Source organism: Tenrec ecaudatus, chromosome 3, assembly GCF_050624435.1.
Source record: "Tenrec ecaudatus isolate mTenEca1 chromosome 3, mTenEca1.hap1, whole genome shotgun sequence".
Lineage (NCBI taxonomy): Eukaryota > Metazoa > Chordata > Mammalia > Afrosoricida > Tenrecidae > Tenrec > Tenrec ecaudatus.
In genome coordinates, this window is record NC_134532.1 from 170,564,190 (window position 1) to 170,584,348 (window position 20,159).

General features: G+C 46.8%; 1 protein-coding gene across 1 annotated transcript in view; it reads left to right on the forward strand.

The window, feature by feature from the left end:
- Positions 1-20,159, forward strand: part of LNX1 (ligand of numb-protein X 1) — a 113,897-nt gene that overhangs the window by 979 nt on the left and 92,759 nt on the right. The gene's annotated exons all lie outside the window — the stretch shown is intronic.

The window sequence follows — 20,159 nt, forward strand, 5'->3', positions numbered from 1 at the left end:
AAGGCAGATACTCTTTACTGATTAAGTTACGCTTGTTTGGTTTCAAAAAGACTTTAGAGGATAATTCTGATTTAAGGTTTAAAGATTATTTTAGAGGTGCAGGATTTTTTTTGAAAGGGGGGGTGTTACGTCCAGCCTTGGTAGCTCCAGAAAGTCTGGATTCCATTGAGAATTTGAAATTCCAATCTTTATCCTCCACTTTTGATCAGGATTCTTTACAGAATCTTGATCAAAACAACAGTAAGGATTTCCAAGAGCTGGTTTTTCTAGTCTCGTGACAAAGGAAGCAGCAGCTCTTGGAGTCAATTAGACATGCATTCTATTTCCTCCTCCAAGTCATCGTTTTCCTTCTTCCTTTGTTGCTCTAGATAATTGGAGAACAATTATTGTACTTTAGATGTCCACTTGCAAGCTTTTAAGATCCCAGGCACTCTGAGATGCACTAGGAAATAAACTAGAGGCCTGAAACACATGATTAGACGAATTGACTTGGGTGTCTTATGAAACATAACCCTGAGCCTCCAAAGAAGGAACTAAATCCAGAGATGTGTGGTTATACATAAGTGGCTGCAGCATTTCTATGTGTGTGTGTGTGTGAACATACATATTAACACAAAATTTTCCCAATGCAACATTTTTTGAGAATAGTTTTATGATATCAATTACATCAATCAGGACGTCATTTTTGAGGGGGAGCGGGGGACATCCAGCCACAGGGACTCCAGAAAGTCTGGATTCCATTCCAAATGCACTCACACTCATTGAATTATGTGGGTTTTGAAATGTGGGAAACAGTGTGGGAAAACCCAGATGAACAGCTTTCTCCGAGGCTCATGATTCCCATAAAGGTGAACATTGCTTATTTGTTTCACTTAGGGGAAAAAATCTGCTTATTGACCTATAATTATTAGAATCAACTCTCTACGGGAGTTAAGGGGGTTCAATAAGGCCACCATGCTTGGAAAAGTCGAGACTCGGCCAACATGAGGGAACGCTACATGGTGAAGTGAGATGGGTTGGCACAACAGGCAAAGTAATGGGCTTACATATATCCACCACGGCGAGGATGGCACAGACATCGGCAACATTTCATCCTATTGTACAAAAAATTGGTGATATGAGTCAGAACCAGCATGGAGGTCCCCACTGGACAGTAACTGACAACTGCACCACCAGGGGCTGAGGGTATGAGGTGCTTTCCAGGAAGTTTTAGGAGGAGAAGGTGTTTGTCCCCCAAATGGCTCGTTCGGCTAACTGTCCAGCAGGCTGGCAGAGCTATGGCGGCATGGTCTCTTCTGATGGTCCACATCACCTGCTCCACAGGACTGCGCCTTATTTTGCCCACTTGCATTGTGCTGTTCCTAGGAATTCTCGGTATGGTGGACTCAGGAGGGACACCGTATTTGGTTCCATATGATGCACACTCTTAAGACATTTACAGTGCTTCCTGAAGGGTGGATGATAATGCCGGTGGCTGGCATTTTTACAATTATTTTGTAAGAGGAAATATGGACGCTGATATTTATCCTGGTTCCTGTCCTGACAAAGACGGGAGGCAGGTACGGGTTTTTGTGGTGGTGGTGGTTGCTAAAGGTCACCTACCTTAGGTCCTGAATCTGAGTCTTTGGCTTTGGGGACCTGCAGGGATTCTGTAACTTGGAGCTTGTCATCCAAAGCCATGACCCGAGTTGTAATGCTCAGACAAGTTTTCCAGACTAATTCTATTGAACCCTTTTTCCCCCTCCCCAAGATGCAGAACCAAATGTATCTCACTTGGCTTTATTAGTTGCAGCTGACTGTACATACTATGATGGGGGCTTAAAGTAGGATGAAGGGGCGCAAGGTGGTTCACCTTCCCTTGGGGAGAGGCGGGTTCAATTCCCAGCCAGGGGGCCTCATGGCGGAAACCACTGTGGTCCATGGAGGCTCACGTGTTGTTGTGGTTCTCAGCAAGTGTCAGCAGAACTTCCAGAGGCAAAGGCAGGCTAGGAAGGAAGGCCTGGTGATCTGCTTCCGAGAGTGAGCCAGGGAGAACTCGATAGATCTATCCACAGCCGATCGGAGCAACGGCACCAGACCAGGCAGCTTTTCGTGCTGTTGTGCCCGATGTCACCATGGGCTGGGGCCATGGGGCCAGCAGCTGATAAGCTAAGATTCCTTACTCTACCTCCCGGGGAGGAGGCTGGGGGAATCTCTGTGCCACCCTGGTGGCAAGGTTCGCCCAGTTTGATGGGCTTTGTCCAAAGGGAAGCAAGCCAGGAGTCAAAGGTCGGGAGGTGCTGGCAGGTGCTGGTGCAGGGTTAGTGCCAAGATCAGGCCACACCCAGTTGGGGAACAGGAGGAAACCAGACCCTGGAAGAGCTCCCTCCGCACACATCACTTTCCTGGGCGTCTCGGGTGGTCCCCTCCGCTGTCGGGTCCTTCGCAAGGAACACCTGTGCTGTGCCACAGCTCTCCTCCGTAATTGCGTCATGTCCGCACCGAAGTGGACATAGTCTCCAGGAAGGAACACAGGACACATCTATGTTCGGGGCCGTCGTCACGTCCTACAGCTCTCTATAACAAGCTGTCACAAATTCAGTGGTTTACAGCAATGCAATGCTGCTGTCTTTAAATAACTTTTCATTGTGAGCTGGGTGAAAGAGCAGCCCCTCGGTTTTGCACTTGGTAGTTCGTACGTGTTTTGCTTCAGCCCATCCAGTGCAATCCCTCATTGTATCACCAATTGCCCCTCTGCCTTCTTGGGTTTCCTCTTTCTGTCCTCCCTTCTCCCCTAACCCTGTGTCCCCTGCCCAGGGGCAAATGATGGCCTTTTGGTCACCTTTGGTTGATTGAGTTCAGTTCCAGACCCAAGGGATGACTAAGGGCCCTAGTCGTGGGGGTTCCAACTAGTCTCTCTTCAACCCATAAGCCTGGTCTCTCTTATGATTTGGGGTTTAGTTCCATATTTGACTCCTACTCTATCCGGGACCTGCGGATGCGATCCTTTTTGGAGCGGTTAGTAGGGGTAGCTGGGTACCATCTAGTTCTTCTGGTCTCCAGGTCCTGGTAGCTGACGTTTGCGGGGTTCACCTGTCTATTGGACTGATTGAGTCCATGTCTTTCCAACATCATCGTCCTTCTTGCCACCAGATGAACAACACAGTTGTATTATCTGGCAGTTAGGGTACTCAGAAGTCTGAATGGGTCTTCTGGGACTCAGATCAGGACTGCATTTCTTCCGAAGGCACTAGGAGAAAAAGTATTCCGTTGCCTGTGGAAACTACCTGCACTCCTTCCTGCAGCCTTCCCTGCCTCCATCTTCGAAGCCAGCCACATAGCATTTCCGAATTGCTCTGCCTCCTCCGTAGGTGGTGTAGCGGGCTACACGTTGAGTAGTCCTGTAGAGAGTTACAGTCAGGCAGTTCTGCCCTGCCCTGTAGGGTGGGCGCAGTCCCCTTTGCCATGTAACACATTCGCAGGTCCCAGGAGTTAGGTGTGGACATTTTTGGGGGGCGGGGGAGGAGGTGAGGGGTGTTATTGTTTTGCCCATCACCGTTTTGCTTGGGGAGGAGAAAGAGGGAGGGGAAGGAATGGAGGTACTTTCTGGAGAGAAAGTGAACGTGAAGCAGCTGAGGTTCATCCCCTCACTGCAAATACGTATTTGGAGCCAAGAATATCAATAGCCATAGAGTTGAAGGGCACTCAGTTCTGAGGACAACACTGGCATCCAAGTGGGGAAAGGGCAGGGCTGGGAAGAGGCCCATGGCCATCAACGGGGAGTCCAGGAGAGCGACCTCATCCATGCTCAGCTGCTGGAGCTGAATTTCATTCACCCGCCCACACAGCGTGTGTGACCCACACACCTCAAGGAAGCCCAGGATGCAGGCTTCATTAGCACTCGTCCTGATAATGATATGCGCTTTCAGAAAACAACAGTGTGGAGGAAAGAACCCAGGACTGATGGAAATTACATCACTTCTCTGAGCTGAGGTCTGTCGGAGTCCTTCACAGGCGCCAATCAGCCGGTCTCTGTGCAGAGGAAAGCTCCCACCTAGGGAGGCGCTGGGCCTCCACACCTGCTCCTGAAGCTCTCCACACCTCTGCTTCCTAAGTAGGTTAAAACCAGCATCTCCAAAAGTAGATTGTACATATTAGTCATCAGGTGCTTAATATATACTCCCACTCCCTGGCACTTTCACAGGCAGGGGTTAAGAAGTTGGAACTAAGACAGAACCTGCCTGAGAGCCCTCTTGGGCCTTGGACCTGTGACTGAGCCAGTAGACTGCTACTTCCTTCCCTCAGAGGAGATATTTGGGAGATTAAGGGGTTAAGGCCTCTGGAGTCTCTTGAACAAGGAAAACAAAGGGGTTGTGAGGTTGCTTGTGGGACCATTGTCTTTCTCATGTGCTGGAAGAGAGCTTTTGTTTATGCATTTTACATCTTGATTTCTGTATTTAAAACTGTGATGCATTTTGTTGTTGCTTTTCAATATACCTTTGACTCATGGCTTTTTAAAAATTATTAAATACTTTTATGGGGGTGCTCTTACATCTATTATCACAATCTATACATTCATCCATTGTGTCAAGCACATTTGTACATATGCTGCCATCATCATTTTCAAAGCATTTTCTTTCTACTTGAGCCCTTGATATCATTTCCTCATTTCTCCCCTCCCTCCCCATCTACCCTCCCTCATGAACCCTTGATAAGTTATAGATGATTATTTTCATATCTTACATTGTCTTCTGTCGCCCTTCACCCACTTTGCTATTGTTTGTCCCCCTGGGGGGTTATATATTGATCTTTGTGATTGATTCCCCCTTTCTTCCCCCACCTTCCCTTTATCCTCCTGATATATCTATTCTCACTGTTGGCCCTGGATTCCCTGTGTTTTGGGCTCTTATCTGTAGCAGTATGCATGTTCTGGTCTAATCTGATTTGTAAGATAGAATGGAGGTCATGATAGTGGGGAGGGAGGAAGGAAGCATTAAAGAACTAGAGGAAAGTTATGTGTTTCATCGGTACTATACTGCACCCTGACTGGCTCATCTCTTTGTTGTGACCCTTCTGTGAGGTGATGTCCAATTGTCTACAGATAGGCTTTGGGTCTCCATTCCACGCCGCCACCACCCCTTCACATTGGGTATGATTTTGTTCTGGGTCTTTGATGCCTGATACCTAATCCCATCGACACCTCATGATCACACAAGCTGGTATGTTTCTTCCATATGGTTTTTGTTGCTTCTCAGCTAGATGGCCTTGTTTATCTTCAAACCTTTAAGACCCCAGACACTGTAGTTTTGATAGGCGGGCACCATCAGCTTTCTTCACCACATTTGTTTATGCACCCACTTTGTCTTCAGTGATCCTTTTGGGAAGTGATCCAGAATGCTGGATTATTAGAACAAAGTGTTCTTGTGTTGAGGGAGTTCTTGAGTGGAGACCCAATGTCCATCTGCAACCTTAAGTCTTAGAGGTCTAAATACAGGCATGTGCATATGTAAACATATGTATATGTAACAAGAGGGGAATAAATAGAACCATGTACTTATATCCATATGTTAAGAATTAAGGTTGCAGACTCACGGCTTTTTAAAGAATACAAACTAAGCAGACAGCGAGACCTGAACTATCATTCTGACCCAGAGCATCTGCCCAGTCACTGAGAGGCAGTGGGAAGGCAAAGCTCGCAATTGACCCCAAGGCCGTGTCTTCACTGTGGAACACTACCACCTGCTCATAATGCTCCTCTTTCTCAGGGGCCCACAGTAGGCCTAACCCTGCATGGAGAGCAAGCTACCCAAGCCACGATTCCTGCCTCTGAAGAAGTGGTAGAAAAGAGCATGCCTCGTTGCCCTTCCATTTCACTCTCATTTTATAATAGTGGGGAGCTAATAAAACTGACCCTCCTGAAATGTTTATTGGAATGAATAAAGAGATCATTGTTCAATGTTTTGAAAACTGCCCCTGAATGAAAATGTGATATAATGGGCCTAAGACACACCTGGCTGAAATCTCCACGGGGTTATTTCCTTAATTAACTTTGGCCCCAAGGCCCTGGGAGTTTCGCTTCAGAGACTTACCCTGGGACCGCTGTTGACCTTCACTTCCATCAGGCAGCTGACTTCTGTCAGGTGCTGAGTTCAATTAGGCCAGCTCGGCTGTCTACAGCGCACAGAGAGAAGGAGCCTATGAAAAGGCAGGTAGGTTACAAGCCTTGGTGATGATTTCTGCCTAAACCTAGTGAAACATCTGACCAAAAGTCATCCTTCTACACACATCCTTTATATAAACCTTCTAGCCGTGAACGCAATTGTCACTGTCTTAATTGGCATCTCTGGGTGGTACAAGTGGTGAGCTCACTCAGCTGCTAGCCCAAAGGTTGATGCTTCGAGTCCACCCACCAGTGCTTTGAAAGGAAGGTGGATTCATCCTCTTCCCCCAAAACGAACTCTTGAAAACTCTATAAAGCACAGGTCTACTCTGACAAGCCGGGGGTTGGTATGCATTGGAATTAACAGCAACTGGCTTGACAGTCGCAGCCCTGACAGTCGTAGGGATGCTGCTCAGGGAACATAAGAGACCAGGCTTCTGAGCGAATCACTGAGTCTTGCTCAGGTTTGCTCCATGCCATTCATAAAAGAAACCTTTTCCTGCTCACCTAGCCCCACAAACCTTGCTTTAACTATTTCTTTTCTTCTTGGGTCTGTATTATTTATCGATACAAATGTCCAGCCCCCTACCCTGATTCTTGCAACGTTGGTGAGCGGCCAGCTAGTCTTGTTGCCTGCTATTCCTAGCAACAGCAAGGAGCCCCGGCAGGCGGCACAGTGTTTGACTGCTTGGCTACAAACAGGAAGGTCAGCAGTTTGAACCCACCAGAGGCTCCATAGGAGAAAGATGTGGCAGTCGGCTCCCATAAAGGCTACGGTCTCACAGACGCTATGGGAGCAGCTCACACTGTCCTAGAGGGGTGCCATCAGTCAGCCTCGTGGGCAGTGGATTTGCAAATGGCAATGGCTGACACATATTTAAACCCACCCTCTATCGGTTTGTCAGACCGTGCTGCTGGCTTGTGTGTTGCTGTGCTGCTGGCAGCTTTGCCACTGGTATTTCAATTGCCAGCAGGGTCACCCATGAGGGACGGGTTTTACCAGAGCATGTAAACTCTGAATAGGAAGAAAGACCTGGCGATTTCTTCTGAAAATGAGCCAATGAAAACCTTAGTGATCACAAGAGTCTTGTCTGAGGTAGTGCTGGAAAACGAACACCTGGGTTGGGCTCAACATCGCAAAAAAAAAAAAAAAATTGTGAGGATGGTGCAGGACCCAAGAGTGTTCTGTTCAGTTCTCTCTGAGTCAGAACAGACTGTAAGCACTTTAACAACGAACAGATTGGGACGCAGCAGCATACAAATGGCTGCAACAAAGCCAGGGGTTGTGAATGTGATACCTGGCTAGGTAGCAGTGGTTCTCTTAAGTGTAGGGGCGCCTTGAACTGGAGACAACCCATTGCAAGTACCACCACCACCACCACCACCACCACCCACTGAGTCCTTTGTATTTTATATGCATAATCTCATTCCACCCTCATAAAAATGCTCTAAGTTAGACACAATTATTATTGTCCATCTTCTACAGAGGAGGAAATGGACGTTCCGAGAGGTGAAGCAACAAGCTCATTGTCACACAGCTAGTAAGTGACAGAGCCGGGTTCAAGCTCGGGTCTGACTCCAGCAGATAAATACAAAACCCAACTTCCTGGTCGCTGCTCTTCACCAGCTCTGACTCACTGTTGCTGAATACCGGCCTTGAAGAGTTGGAATGCAAGTCTGGGCTTCAACAAAATGATAACATCTTATGTATCATATAGCATCAGGGCTGCTTGTCTCAGATCTAAACCCCAGAAGTTAAGTCCACACGCTCTAAGGGGCTACTGAATTCAAATGTGTTCAAGTCTTGCCTCGAGTCACTATAAAGCATTGATGTCAAATTCCTTCATATGTGTAGTGGTTTGCTGGGGTTGGTCTCACTCTATAGACTTGTCTGGAGTCTTGTTCCTACGAAGCCTGGTTTGTTACAATGGCTTAGTTGTCCGCATAGCAGCCAGTTCTACTAAGATTAGGCCCTGAGTTGTCAAAATAGACTTCACTGTTCTTGAGCCATTCTGGGGGCAAATAAGAAAGACAGAAAAAAGAGTTGAGGCCTTAGAATCATGTTGTTGGCAAAGAATATCAAAAATACCATAGACTTCCAGAAGAACAAACAAGTCTGTCTTGGAGGAAATGCAGCCAGAATGCTCTTTAGAAGTGAGGACAGTGAGGCTCTGTCATGCACTTGGGACAGACTAGCAGGAGACCAGTCCCTGGAGAGAACAGCGTGCTTGGTTAAGTAGAGGGCCCTCAGTGAGAGAGGGCTTGACACCATGGCTGCAACAGTGATCTCAGGGATTGTGTGAATGGCTGGATGGTGCGCCAGAGGGTGTTTCATCCTGTTGTCCATGGAGTTACAATAAGTTAGAGCAGACTAGATGTCACCTAACAACCAGGAAATCCTAATGGTAGCGCAAGATGTACCATCTAGAATCACAGGTTTTCAAGCAGGAAGAGATTTTAATGCAGTCACCATTAGTAGGTCCATTTCAAAGATAAGCAGGGAACTGGAGCTGGGGAACTTAACTGAAATGCTCGGTGTCATGTAGCTAGTGTCAGAGCTGAATTCCATTACTCGGGAGGAGGAGGACGGAGTGGCTCCTTTCCCACAGAACAGGAATCTGTGCACTGTTTGGAATGAACTGGTCTACTTAGGCTCTTTGCTACTCTCAGAGAGAATGGCCCAGCCAATTCTAACAATGACCTTGTTAGCTGCTGCAGAGGCAGCTCCAACTCTTAGTTGGGAGAAGTGAAATTACTGGGTGTGCTTCTTCTAGCCACAATCTCTGTAACTCCCACCAAACGAGTGAGTGTGACCATGCAAATAGGATGTGTGAAACACTGGCTCGGGATTGGTCAGTTTTGGCATTTTACTGGGTGTAAAAGTGAGCCATCTCAGGAGCAGAAAGAGGAATCTCATGAACTTCGGAATGAAGAGCCACCAGCAGTGTGCACAAGATCCCTGGTCGAAGTGGTAGAGGCAGCAGCCCAGAGGAGCAGCACCAAGACCGTGAGGCAGAGTAGGGAGCAGGCTTCCTGGAGTGTGGCAGAGGCCAAGGACCAGGGAGAACATGACTGAGAAGGGGGGCTGCCAACCAAACAACTGTATCCTTACCATTTTCTAAACAGCTAGCTTGCCTCTAAATTCCCATAATTGTGAGTATCGTTGGCAAGTTCTGTACGGTCATTGCCATGGATGGTCAAACCCAGCAAAGTGCTGGGGGGGGAAGAGTTGGTGTCAGAACAGGGTAAAGAAGATGATGGCTCAGGGGGGCATGCCAGACCCCTGCTTCCCAGGAAGCAGATGGGGAGTTGGATTTTCACACAGCACCTCTCCTTTGTCGGAGCACAGCTGAGCCCCAAAGGGTTTCCTCAGGTAGGGGAAACTCCCTTGTAAATTTTTAGTTAACAAGAAAACTGCCCCTCCCGTGACACGTGTCAGTAGAGGGCGTAACATGGGGGGAGAGAGGTCTCAAGGGCATAGTCTCAGCATGCATGCAGCACTGCTGAGAGGTGGAGGGGGCTTGTGTTTCCATTAAGGCCTCCGTTGGCCACTCTCTGAAGGCTCACTTTGAGCCCACCTCTCCAAGAACTGTTTCAAAGAGGATAATGAATGCCTCTGCAGGGCAGCGTTTGGCGACTTGCTTATTCACACCGTGGGCTCTGAATGTGCCACGCTCGTGCCCTCTTCCAGCTCAGCCGAGCTCCCAGCCCATCTGTTCCCGGCCAGTGATGTAAATGTACCAGCTGCTTCCCAAGAACCAGTCTGCACACAGCAGGAGGAGGCAGGTCCCTTCCCCAGGCACCAGCCTGCTCGCTCCCAGCCTCAGCCTCTCGCCAACCATGCTGGGTCTCCGTTCTCCCATCTACCCATCTGAGAGGCAGAGGGGGCAAGCCTCTCCCAGGGCCATGATGCAGAGGCGTGGCTTCATCTAAGAGCTTTCTGTCAGACTCGTTATCATCTCCTGGTTACGGGGATATGGCAAGGTTTGTGTAAAGGGGCTGGGCTGCCCGGGGCCCCCCAGCTGACAGAAAGGAGGACCAGAAGGAAGCGACACCCCTGCACGGAAAATGAAGGCGCTTTTGTTACTGGTCTTACCTTGGCTCAGCCCTGCTAATTACATTGACAATGTGGGCAACCTGCACTTCCTGTACTCAGAACTGTGAGTCCTCTCTCTGAACTGTGCCTGCCTGTGTGTGTGTGTGTCGGAGCTCTGGGGGTGGGCCCTGCGTCAGTCTCCCGGCTGGTGTGTCTGTCTGGAGGGGTCAGTGCCAGGCACAGACGATCCCGGCTTGAATGAAACACCCTGCCAGCCGGGAGAGCAGCATGTTTCACTGTGAGGGATGAAAGCCATCGTCAGAAGAGTGCATCGTTCCGGCTTCGATGCCAACACTGCCTTTGTGTTGTTTGTTGTTCTAAACACGGGGAGAGGGTTTTCTGCTGCTGCTCGGTCAGGGCGTCCTCTGTGCCTCATATAGAACCAGAGAGCAGAGCTTCTAGAAGAAAGCATCATCTCTAATTGCAGGCAGACGGCGTCCCGTTACTGAGCCAGTCCGTCTGGACACTTAGAGTATCCAGAACCAGGCCAGAAAATCTTCCTCTTCATCTGTTTGGTATTTTTGAAACCGATTGGAAAATAGAGCGCTCTCATATTCCCATCACCTAGATTTCACCACTCACATGTGATGATCGCACGGGCTTCGTACATTTTGTTATTTCGCCAAAGTGATTAAGAGTCCTCATGGCATGTCACTAAATATTTGTAAAATATCAGGACTTTTCCCGACCTGACCTGTGTGCATTTTACAAAAGGAAATGAGTCATGCCCCCAACCTGTACCATGATGCTTTTCTGGCTCGTTGCCTTGGGAAGCGTTTGAAAGAAGGTTGCCAGGGGAACGGGAACAGCTTCACGCAAGCACATCGAAAGTGTCGCTGCAGGTGCGCGTGTGTTTGGGGCATTTATAAAATGTCTTCTCTTTACTAACCAGAGATGCCAAAATAGCCAAGGTTGCCTTCTGGGTAAATTAGAGCCCGGGGCGAAATGATGACAGAGCATCTCAGCAGAGTTCCTGTGGCTGCGATTAGGAAGGGTGGGTTGGTCATCAGAGGCTGAGTTGGATAGTATTCCTACCACCTCCAAAACCTTCACGGAGCAAAATTTTCAAATTGTGAAGTCGTAGTGTCTAAAGAGGTCTAGACCCTTCTGAAGGTGCTGTTTCATCTTGAGCCCTCCCCTGAAGAATCCTGTGCTCTTTAACTTACAGGACGTAAAATGGCAGTGCCGGCATCCCCCAGGACCCTCAAATCCCATTCCTTTGGAAAGTTGAGATTTGGAAACAAAAGGGAAACGGAAGGGGCAATCTCAGGGCTGTAGGAGGGTCAAGGAAGGTTTCCCAACAAAATTCTTCTAGGAAGGCCTTGCAGCCCTGGATGAGCGAGCGGGTGGTGTGGACAGCTCCTCCACACAGTGGCTGGCCTTTTTCTCACCAGTACGCTTTTCTGTCTTCTGAAAAGTTCTTCCTAAGAAGCCCCTGTGATCCTCCTTTTTCCTTCAAGAAAATTTAATAAGTTTACCCTTTTGGAATCCCCCCAAACAGTTGACCTAACCTTCTCAGCTGACCTCTCTACAGCGAGCTGAAGTGCCCAAGCAGAGCCTCCCAGGAACCAATGTTTGATTGGGCCTCTCTTCTGGAAGGCATGCTAAGGAGTCTAGGCCCAGTGTCTGACTGAGACAGCCTGTATGCAGGCAGCCACCGATCACAGAGACAGGCTAAGGTGCATTTTGTGTGGAATAAAAACTGTGCGTGTAGCAGTAACAATACATTTTGACTTACCCAAAGGAGTGGTCGCTGATAACCAATGTCTCCTTTGTAATTAGCTAGACCAGGGACTGGCAAAATTTTGAGATGGAGAAACCAATCCTATCCCTCACACAACAATATTTAAAGTATTCGAGAGCCATAAATATATTTTTACAAACAAATGAAGCCACCATTATCTGAATACTACTCTTAAAATTTTTCAAGTTTACTTCAGAGCCACACATGCCTGGCATAAACGCTTGGGAACCACGGTTTGCCGACTCCTGAGCTAGACTAACCAATTTGCCTAGGACTTAAAGCGCAGTTGTTATGTTCGTTTGCTACCTTGGAATGGACTCTAAAATCACGGTGACCCATACACCAGAGAACAAAATTATATTCCATCCTATGCCATCCTCGTAATCCCCACAAATGACACCCTTGTGGTCTTTAGAGTTTTCATTGACTGATTTCCAGAAATAGAACTTCAGGCCTTTCTTCCTAGTCTTTCAGTCTGGAGGATCTGCTGAATCCTGCTCAGCATCATAGCAACATGCGACCTCCCCACTGGCAAGTAGGTCGTACCTGTGCCTGAGGTGCATTGGCTAGAAATACATAGATGCTCAATACGTGCTTAATAAAGAGAGGAGAGGCAAGGAGGCATGGACTAATTGCTTGGAGTTAGATCACCTGTTTTGATGACTACATTTCAAGATTATCCAACCTTGGTTAGATAAGAAAGTGCAGAGGGAAAACATCAGACTGGAATTTGAAGAGTGAGCAGCTCGAGGGAACTATCTCTTGGAAGCTTTTCTAGAAAAAGAAAAAATGTGACGGTGGAGCTAATGGAAATAAAGAAAGGCTCCTTCTTTGGTCTCGATGGGCACTGGAGTTGGCACATCTGAAATCCAATGCCACGGCCTCCCTCGCGCAGCTGCTCCCTTATTGAGTTGCTATTTTACTTTCCTAGACCTGGGTTGACATAGCAGCTGCCATGATGTGTCCGAACACGGCAGCATTTGTGAGGAAGACATGGGGTCAGATGGTGCTTTGTTCTGCTGTACGTGGGGCCCCTGCGAGTCAGTCAGAACCCATCGGATGGCATCTAACAATAGCAGGGCTGCTGAAACACAGTACTGTAATCTGGAGGCTTAAACCATGGAAATACTGTATCCTCATGCAGTTGTAGGGGCCAGAAGTCTGCCATCAAGGCGTTGACAGGGGCACATTCCCTCTTAAGGGTCTAGAGGAGGCTTCCTTGTGTCTTCCAGATTCTGGTGTGCCCCCGTGTTCGCTGACTTGCGGCTGCATGACTCTGCACACAGCCGTCTCCTCTGGGTCCTCTCCTCTTGTCCTGTCTTTGCGTCAGGGCACTTGTCTGTGGCTTTAGGGTCCACCCAGGTAGTCTAGGGTGAGCCCATCGTGAGAGCCTTTACTCCATGTAGTTTTTACAGGCTGCTTTTGCAAAAACAGAACACCAGGCCTTTGTTGCAAGGCACCTTTGGGTGGACTCCATCCTCCAACCTTTCACCTGAGTCCCTTAACCACTTCCACCACCCAAGGAACCCTGTGGCTTTTGTTCCGTTGCTTAAGAGAGTTCCCAGGCACTTCCCAGGAATAGCCTAGAGAGTTTATGGTGATGCACTTCATTCCAACTTTCACATTTCATTCCAACTAGAGCCCTGGTGGCTCTGTAGGGTATGTGTTGGACTGGTAACTGTTAGGTTGGGAGTTCAAACTCACCAGTTGCTCCATGAGAGAAAGATACAGCCATCTGCTCCTGTAAAGATAGACAATTGCAGAAACCACATAGAGGGTCTTTGTGAGTAAGAATTGACTTGGTGTCAATAGATTGGGTTATCACCCTCAGAAATAGTTTTCTTTTCCTTTCAACTTTTTATTGTGAATTGAGTGAATATTTACAAAGCAAATCCATTTTCCACTCGACAGTATGTACACATTTTGTTCCATTCCCATGATGTAACATCACTTACTCTACTTCCTGTGTTGCCCGTGTCCATTCCCCCTTCTTTCCCAACTCTTCTGAACTCTGTTGGTGGAGTAAAGGCTACCCTTTAGCTCTCCAGTGGTTGGTTGGTCTAAGTGATGCATACTTCCCTAATGTTATTGATTTCCTTATAACCTTCTGTTGTTTGGTGAAAATTGAACCACAGGAGTGAGTTCCGATCCAGACCTGAAGGATTGCTAAAGGACATAGACTCCGAGGTATCTATCAGGATGTAGCTAATGAATAAGCATTATCATTGTTAGGACTTTGACTTTTGTTCCACATATTTTTTCACCACTCAATCCAGAACTATCTAATGTGGTCCCTTTCTGAGCAGTTGGTAGGGGTAGTTGGGCACCATCTAGTTCTTCTGGTCACAGGGTTATAGAGACTGATATTCATGTGGCTCATTAGTCCATTGGAGACTCACCAAAGAATGATGTAGAATATTGTCTTTGTGCACCATGCTTATGCCAGCTGACTTTGGTGTCCCCTGAGATGATGGTCCTGGGCTCCCAGGACCAGTGACTCATTCCCTCAAGGTGTATAGGTATAACTAAGACATTTTCATAACTTTGTCCCTAGCATGCTCCACTACAATGGAAATATTTGCAGCATAAGTAAATACACATGTACAAATATCCTGTCAAACATATAAATTCAGGAGTATACTCCCATTCTGTCTTCTGCACCTGCCCCACTTATGTATCTATCTATGCATCTACTTAAAAATCACAGTTATCACCGGATTCTGAGAGACTGGTATTACCTTTAACCCTTGTACTGTCCCACTGTCTTCTCCTGCCTCCATCATTTTTGTTTTTTACTGATTCCTTCTTATTGTATGTTACCTACCTTTCACCCAAGTGGAAATACTTTTCATTTTTGCCTTCTGTTTTGGTGGATGGGGTGACATGATCATGCCACTGTGAAAGTGTTCTAGATAAGTTGCGGTCCTGGCTTTCAAAGGGACACAGTGACCAGTAATACAGTGGGGCCTGGTCCCTGGAGCATGACCAGTCCCTAACATTAGTGCTACTACGTGGCTGCAAGACTTCTCAGGAAGTCAGAGGACACTGGCTCTCTTTCTCTAGCTTACACTCCAATTAATATTTCTGGTATGTAAGTGGAATCATTAGGAGCAGTATTCATGCCAGAATCTGGAGAGAAAATACATATTGTATTCCCTGGCTCCCATAGAGATAGTAGTTCTGAGTGGGGAAGGCTATTCCCACCGGAGTTTTGTAGTTGGGAAATTAAGATGAGTGATTCCAATTTCACAACTTGAGTCATTTAGGGTTATCGAAGGATATGGTCCCCTGGAGAAATTGCCAAGAGCAGCAGGAGTTGTGACTCTGCCCTGTGTGTGTCCTTCCTCGGCAGTAGTGTGGGCCCCATCAGTCAGATCCCCACGACTCTTTCTCAAACCAACCTGTAGAAACACATCTCTGATAAATATAAAATGCATGGTCTTCGTGCAGGGCTCGCCTTTGAGTTCACAGACCAAGAAGAGCCTTAATTTCAGCTGGGGACTCAGCACTGACAAGGGAGAAGATTGTCACCTGTCTCCGTTTTATGTCATGTGCATTAGGTGTTCATCCTGGTAGCTCAGAACCCCTTGAACTTAGATTGGTCTTTCTCAATGACTTCTCCCGAGTGAGTGAGTCAAAGTCTCGTCATCTTTGGTTCTGAGGGAGAATCGAGTTGTATTTCTTCTGAGACCAATGATGTTCTTTTGTCGGTCCCCACTGTAGTTAGAATTCTTTGCCAACCCCAGAGTTCAAAAGCATCAACTTTCTTTGTGTCTTCCTACTTCCTTATCCAACACCTGCAGGCACAGGAGGTGATTGAAATGGTATGGTGGGGATCAGCCATCGGTGACTCTTTCACCAGGTGTTTTGGGGCAGATTTGCTCAATGCTATATGTCATTCGATTTCCCAAGTGCTGCTCCCAGGGATGGTAGTGGTTGGTGCAAGTTGAGCAATATCGTTGACTGCTGCAACTTCCTCTCCAATTACCTTGATGTGGTTTATTAGACCAGTTGCAAGGATTTTTCATTTTCCTACATTCAGGAGTAATCCCATTGTTAGACCAATCCCTAGAGAAGGATGCCATGTTGATTTGTTGAGGCAGAGGGTGAAGAGAAATGAGGGAAAGCCTTGAAGAGACGGCTTGACGCAGTAGCCCAAACGATAGACTCGAGCAGACCAATGATTGTAAAGCTGGTCTAAGACCAGGCTGCCATAAGTCAGGGTCACCCTTATGGCAACTTAGAACAACATCAAGGCTGTGTAGCAACACAAGCAGACGTGAACCTGGGAAGCATCTTTTCAGAAATTTCTGGAGCTCCACACAAGACTGTCTACCAACCAACTGACCAACCAGTTGCCATTGATTCAATCCTGACTTGTGGTAGCCTAGTGCGTATGAGAGAAGGCCTATGTTCCCTAGGGCTTTGTGAGACTGGGTTTTGGGAGGGGTTTCACAAACCCTTCCTTCTGAGATGCCTCTCGTTGGACTCAAGCCGCCGACATTTTGGTGAGCAGCCATCATGTTGACTGCTTGCTCCACCCAGGGACGCCAGACTATTGGATGCTTTCCTGCCTCTAAGAGGGTGGGAAGTAGTGAGAAGGAGAGAAACACAAAGGGATTGGTGGGGCACAAGAAGTTTAAAAGGAATATAGTGGGCTTACTTCAACATCTGTTTCTTCTTCACTCCATAACTATTCCCAGCGCTTTCAAAGTTTAAACCAACAGGGTGAAATTCATGGATTTGCCAGTTAGCGTTTTCCAAATTGAATCTCAAAGAATTTGTTTCTTTTCATCACAATTGAAAGGGGGGAAAAAAAGGGACTGATCCTTGGGTGTTTTTTTTTTCTTTCTTCATTTTCCTTTGTTTTAAGAATTTGTAGTCAAGTTTGGATGAGGCCCTGGAAAGAAAGACAAGGTAATGTACAGAAGAAATGGAGTTGGAGGGAGACATGAGGTTCCTAAGAGAATAAGCTCTAGTTCCAGGGAGCAAAGCTGGAGCCCTTTGGGGGTCAATGATTCCCTCAGTGTCTTTCGAAGCATTTCAGTTCCACACATGTTCAACCAGGCATGTGCCTTCAAATTGTCTAACTTGTGGATTTCAAGGGAAATTGAAGCCACATGTTCCTGCTTCATTTACACTGAACTCATCAAAATGTTGCTCTGTACTGATTCTTTGATGTCCAAAGAGCCTTGCAAGCCTGGTTCCTTGGTCTCATTGTTTTCTCTTTGAGAATCAGCAAGTTCTCTTTTGCAGCAGTACAGCGTCCCAAACTCTTCACTTCCCGGTCTAACATGTAAAACTCGGGAGTCTCCGGAGGCCACACCTGTGCTTGACCAACTATGACTGCCTTGCACTGGGTCATGTGACTGGCTGTGTGTCAGGTGGAAGAGAAACAAAGTGGAGATTATTTTACAAGACATCCAAGATCCATTCCATTGATTTGTTCCATGTCTTTTTATTATAATTATTATTAAAAATTGCTAGAATGGAAACTTCAGATCATAGAAAAGTAGAGAGAATATTATAATGAGCTTCTAATACCTGTCTTCTACAATGACTAAGGTTGTTTCACTTATATCTCCTTGAGTTTGTTAGGTCAATATGAGTCAGAATCGACTCAGTGGCAATGGATTTGGTTTTGAAGGTTTTCTTGATGATTTTGAGTCAAATCTCAGACATAATCATTCCACTTGAAAACATTTACCTGTGTCTCTCTAAAGGATAAGGACTCTTTAAGAAAAAAAAGGCCCACGCCACCAATACCCTATCAGAAGGAATGAACCATCAATCCTTACTATCAAAGATCCAGTCGGTTCAAATTCCCCCTCTCGGCCTGTAATGCTTCTTCCTACAATTGGTTTGAAGCATGAGCTAGCTCGGATCCAGTACTGCAACTGGTTGCCATGGCTCTTACGTCTCTTTCCCCCTTCACCCTTCACTTCTTCCCACTCCTTTACCTACCTAACACTGATTCAAAGGAGTGCTAGAGGTAATTTTTGAGGACTGTATCTTTGGAAAATTCCAGAGTGGACTAGTAACTAAAAAAGAAAGAGCTATTTGGTTGAAGAACGTGTAAAGAAGGAAAACCCAAAGCATTGACAAATCCCCTCAAATTTAATAATTTAACAAAATTAACCCATTATCATTGATGCCTTAGTCTCCCAGACACTTTGTGGTGGGAAAGTTCAAAAGAATGGAATGGGCCAACCGCAGCCCCCTAGAGCGGTAATCTCCACAAATTTTTAAGTGTGTACCTATACCCATAAAAAATCTACCACTATACCAATATATTATGTCCATTATAATATATACACTTTTAAAGGATAAGAGAAGTGGGTAGGTACAAATCCTGGGTTGTCTTCACTTTGGGGACTACTGCTTGAGGAACAGGTTCTCAGGACTCACGGCTATTAGGATACAGTCACCTCAGAGTAAACAGAGGAAACATTTCTGACTGCCAATCTGTGAGGTTGATCTTAGAAGAAGTGAGGCAGGAAATGGCCCATGTGTGTAAGCCAAATAAAACTTGTGAGCCAAAGAAACAGCCATCCTTTCTACTGAGTCATTTTCCCTCTTTGGAACCATGATTCCTTCCTTCCTGTGGTCCATGGAGGCCCCACACTCTTGCAGTTTCCTCCAAAGTCCCTGTGTCTTCCACCACAGGTACCTTCATGCGTTAGTCCGGGTAGTCTAGAGAAACAAATCATAGAGACACTCATACGTGTATAGGAAAGAGCTTTATATACAAGAGCAATTGGATATTGAGAAAACATCCCAGTCCGGATCAAGTCCATAAGTCTGATATTTGCCCATATGTCTGATACCAATCTGTAAAGCCCTCTTCAGACTCATGAAACACATGCAGTGATGCCAAATGCAGGAGGATCACAGGCCAATGGGTGTGAAGTCTTGTGGAGTCAGTGGCACTGTAAGCATCTCAGCGATGGCAGGGGTCTCTATGTAGCTTCTCCAGCTCCAGAGGTCTGGTTGCATCAAGGTAGGTCCATGTGGCTTCCCCAACTCCCAGGGTGTAGCGCCTTGTGTCGAGAGGGAAGTGCCTCCCACTTCCAAGGAGGAAATACCAAGTTCCCAAAATTCTCAGGAGAAGGCCATGCCCACACAGGGGCCTCCTTGATTATATCTTAATTGACAGGCCAGACTCCACCTTTTACTTGTAATCTTCTCAGATTGACACCCGATGATGGAATGACCACACTTCATAAACACCAAGAGTGGACTCCACCAAGTAGAATTCAAGTTGGTGGAACCTGAAATACATAGAATGTGAGGGCTCATGAAAAAAAGAAAATAAAGATGAAATTCTGAGTGCATCATTGCTGTGTTCCTTCTCGAGCTCTTGGAAGGGCCCAGGAATTCTGGGACATCAGTTGCAATCATCCTGTGCCGTGTGTGAGCACCGAAGGACAAAATTGACCTCACTTCCTTCTTGACTCCTTTATCCTTCTCTCAAGTTTCCATATTGAGCCAGCTCTAGGACTGCTGGTGTTTAATTCTTGCATTCCCAGAGTTGAAACCATCTTCCTGATTCTAGATGAGCCAAGGAAGGATCCACAACCTCTTTCCCACCGCTCCCTGCATTAGCAGCTGTCCGAGAATAAGAGAGGGAGGGACTATGATTAATTTGTTCATTGCTGAAAGGTGGAGGTGGGGTCTCTTGGTGAATAAATACACAAGTTCTAGAGTTATATTGAGTCAGGCTTGTATTACTTCTTGTCAAGCTAGGCAAATGTGGGCACGTTTATTAGCCTCTAGGAGTTTTACTCTAATTAGAGAAAATAGCAAATTCCTCACAGGTTGTTGGGAATACTAAATAAGATTATGTTATTGTGAGGCACTGTCCAGTCAGTTCTGATTCATAGCGACCCCATGCACAACACAACGAAACACCACCCAGTCCTGCGCCAGCCTCACAATTGTTCCGTGCCTGAGCCCATTGCTGCAGCCACTGATCAAGCCATCTCATCAAGGGCCTTTCTCTTTCTTGCTGCCCATCTACTTTACCAAGCAAAGTGCCCTTTCCCAGGGACTGGTCTCACCTGACAACATGACCAAAGAATGGAAGACGACATCTCACCATCTCTGCTTCTGAGCAGCACACTGGCCATGCTTCTTCCAAGACAGATGTGTTTGTCCTCTTGGCAGTCCACAATACGTTC